Genomic DNA, 3,670 nt, shown 5'->3' with positions numbered 1-3,670 from the left:
GCCCTCCCTTCCATCATCCCCCCTCTCATCCCCTTCCCCCCCCTATTATCCTGGAGGGTGAGATCCCCTATTTAATGTGTATTTCCCTCCCTCTTCAAGCCATATTCAATAGGAACAAACTGTGTTTATTCCTCCATTGTAACCATTTTCCCTTGCCTCTTCTGTATGAGATAGTTTGCCCCAATCTGTCTGTCCCCATCTCCTCTCATTATATTCCTCTCACCTCTTAATTTCACCTTTTAAGTATCATCCCTTCCTGTTAAATTGGTCCCGTGCCCTCCATCTATGTATACCTGTAAACGTGTATACACACATTCACAAATGTATTCATATGCCCGCATACCCTCATATAAAGACATATATCTATATCTATATTTCTAATCCCTTTGACTACTGAGAAAAGTTTCATAAGTTACAATTATTGTTTTTCTACGTAGGAATGTTAATAGTTTAACTTTGATAAGTTCCTTATGATTTCTTTTCCCTGTTTACCTTCTCATGCTTCTCTTGCTTCTTATATCTGAATGTCAAATTTTCTATTCAACTCTGTTTTTTTCAGCAAGAATGCTTGAAAGTCCTCTATTCCACTGAATGACCATATATTCCCCTGAAACATGATACTCAGTTTTGCTGGGTAGGTGACTCTTGGTTTTAATCCCAGCTCCCTTGACCTCCGGAATATCACATCCCAAGCCCTTCGATCCCTCAGTGTAGAAGCTGCCAGATCCTGGGTTATCCTGATTGTGTTTCCATAATATTCAAATTGTTTCTTCCTGGCTGCTTATAATATTCTCTCCTTAATCTGGGAATTCCAGAACCTGGCTATAATATTCCTAGGAGTTTTCTTTTTGGGATCTTTTTCATGAGGTGATTGGTGGATTCTTTCAACCTCTATTTTGCCCTCTGGTTCTAAAACATCAGGGCAGTTTTCTTTGAGAACTTCCTGGAGGATGCTTTCTAGGTTCTTATTTTGGTCATGGCTTTCAGGTAGTCCAATAATTTTTAAATTATCTCTCCTGGATCTATTTTCCAGGTCAGTGGTTTTTCCCATGGGATATTTCACATTGCCTTCTATTCTTTCATTTGTTTGGATCTGTTTAACAGCATCTTGATTTCTCATAAAGTCATTAGCTTCCATTTGCTCCAATCTAATTCTGAAGCAATGATTCTTCTCAGTGAGCTTTTGAGATTCTTTTTCCATCTGGCAAATTCAACTTTTTAAGGCATTCTTCTCCTCATTGCCTTTTTGAGCCTCCTTTGCCATTTGAGTCAGTCTGTTTTTTAAGGTATTATTTTCTTCAGTCAGGCTGTTGACTCTCATTTCATAATTTTCTTGCATTGTTCTCATTTCTCTTCCCAATTTTTCCTCCACTTCTCTTATCTGCTTCTTAAGGTCCTCTATGGCCTCTAACCAGCTTGTATTTTCCTTTGAAGCTTTTGGTGCAGGAGTTCTGACTTCACTGTTTTCCTCCTGTTCCATGCCTTGCTCCTTCTTGTCCCCAAAATAGGAGTGTAATGTTGGAATCTTCTGCCTGCTTTGTTTCCTTTGCCTGCTCATTTTGCCACTCAATTATTTGACTTTTGGGCTTTTTGCCACAGTAGGACTCTGCCACCAGACAGGGGAGTTTTCATCCCAAACGCTGGGGTTTTCTCAGCTGCCAGATGTATTAGATGGGTGCCCTCTCTGAGGTCTCCACATGCTCTGGCAAGCTGGACACACACCCCGGGACCTCCACCCTAGACTGCAATCCAGATCCAAGCAGGTTAAAGCAAGAGCAATTACCCCTCAGACTTGTTCTTGGTCCCCCTACACTCTGCAGGCCAGGAGCTGAATCTGCCATGTGGCACTGGCAGGCTGTGCTGCGTCTCAGAGGTTTCTCACCCTGGGGGTAAAAGCCACGCACTCCCACTTACTGGGTCCCAAAGTCCAGACTGCACTGGCCTCTCACCTTGTCCTTTGCATCTATGTATTGATAAATTTGGAAATGGCCACAGCTGCTGCTGATCTGGAGTCCCTTTGGCTGGTGGCTGGTCAAGCCCGCCCTGGGGCTAAAGCCTTGGTGTGGTGCTGGGCTGGGCTCCCAGAGCGCTGGGCTGGCCAATTCCTGCCGGCCTGCCGAGCTGTTCTCAGCGGGAGGTTAGCTTCTCTGTGTCATTTTGTGGGTTCTGCAGCTCCAAAGTTTGTTTAGAGTCCCCTTTTTACATGGATTGGAGAGTGTGGAAGCCAGAACCGCGGGAAGGTCGTGCTTCTACTCCAAGCAAATGTAGTTTTGCAAGATTGGGAATTATAAAGACATGGACATAAGAAGTTCAAAGAAAAAGGGATTGTAATGTGCCAGGAGAACATCACTAAAATGCTTGACTTTGGAATCCAAAGACTGAGTGGGCACACAAGTGAAATCAAATGGCTTTGATGTACTTTGAAAATAGGAAGATCTAAAAGGTCCTAATTAATATAAAAAAGGAGATTTAGGAGGAGTGACCCAGAAGATAATTGAGTGATGCTTACTGGGCATAAATAGACAACAGATATTAAAAGAACTAAAGTGCTTTGGGTCAATTCTCTGTGGAAGATTTATAGATATAGAAAGAGACAAGGACAGAAAGTGAACTGGATAAAAAGGTGGGATAGGACCTTTATCTACTTGGGTTCCTGCTCCCCAATATGGATTAAGATAGTTTTTCCTTTAAAATATGCAGATGAGGCAGGGCTTGGTCTACTCAAGTTAAGAGCTGGAGTATTCTTGTCAAATATTCTTTCTTTATTGTGGCTAACTAAAATTTCCTTTTGTTAACTGTTGAATGTCTACCTCATATCATTTCTAATATCCAGTCAAACTGGGTACTGTTCCAAGTCAGTTCCACTATGACAGAAAAAATTTCAGTCTACATTGGTGAATAGAATGCCCAAACTGAAATCGTGAATTTAGGTTTAAATAATAGTCCTGGAACATATGCTATTGAAATTGGGATGAAAATTTGTGGATAAACCATAAGACCCTTACTGAGAATGGGATACTATTACACAATGAGTTGCAAAATTCCCATAGCTGGGAAAAGGAAGAGAGTTTCAAGATCTGAATATCATCTTACAACCTCTGAGTTCCAGGATCTTAAGGCCTGAGAGAACAGGGAATGTCTTGGAAAATCATATTAAGGATGCAAGACCGTGAATGAGACTGACCTTGTGACAAAGATTTATGGCTGTTAGAACATTCCATTCGCATGCATGCGTGTGCATGTGTGTGCATACATGAACATACTTGAGACCACCCAGGGTTGTCAGCATGGAGCAGCACAGAGAGCTTCACTAGGAATGCACAGAACATAGTTTAACAAAGAGATGCTCAGGGAAATTCACCTAGCTTATAACATGTTCCTGAAGGCCTTTCAACAAGAATTTTTATATGATTCACCATTTTCCTCTCCTAATTAGAAAAATTGTTCTGTGACAATGGTAGAAATTCGTCATCTAAACCCAGAATTTATCAGTTGCCTTCAGATAGGTTCAGGGAGGTAGAGAGTGAAGCAATTCTTTTGTTTTTAATTGTTTAATTAATTTGTTTTTTTTTTTTTTTAGTTTACAGGATTCAATACCACATTTCCTTGAGTTTCACATTGTGTCCCCCTCCGTTCCCTCCCCTCCATGGTGGCATATAGTAAAATATAG

Source organism: Petaurus breviceps, unplaced genomic scaffold (assembly GCF_028583685.1).
Source record: "Petaurus breviceps papuanus isolate PSGF00001 unplaced genomic scaffold, PetGlider_PUasm1.0 90752, whole genome shotgun sequence".
NCBI classification, from domain to species: domain Eukaryota; kingdom Metazoa; phylum Chordata; class Mammalia; order Diprotodontia; family Petauridae; genus Petaurus; species Petaurus breviceps.
The sequence above is the reverse complement of the archived record's forward strand: the minus strand, read 5'-3'. Positions refer to the sequence as shown.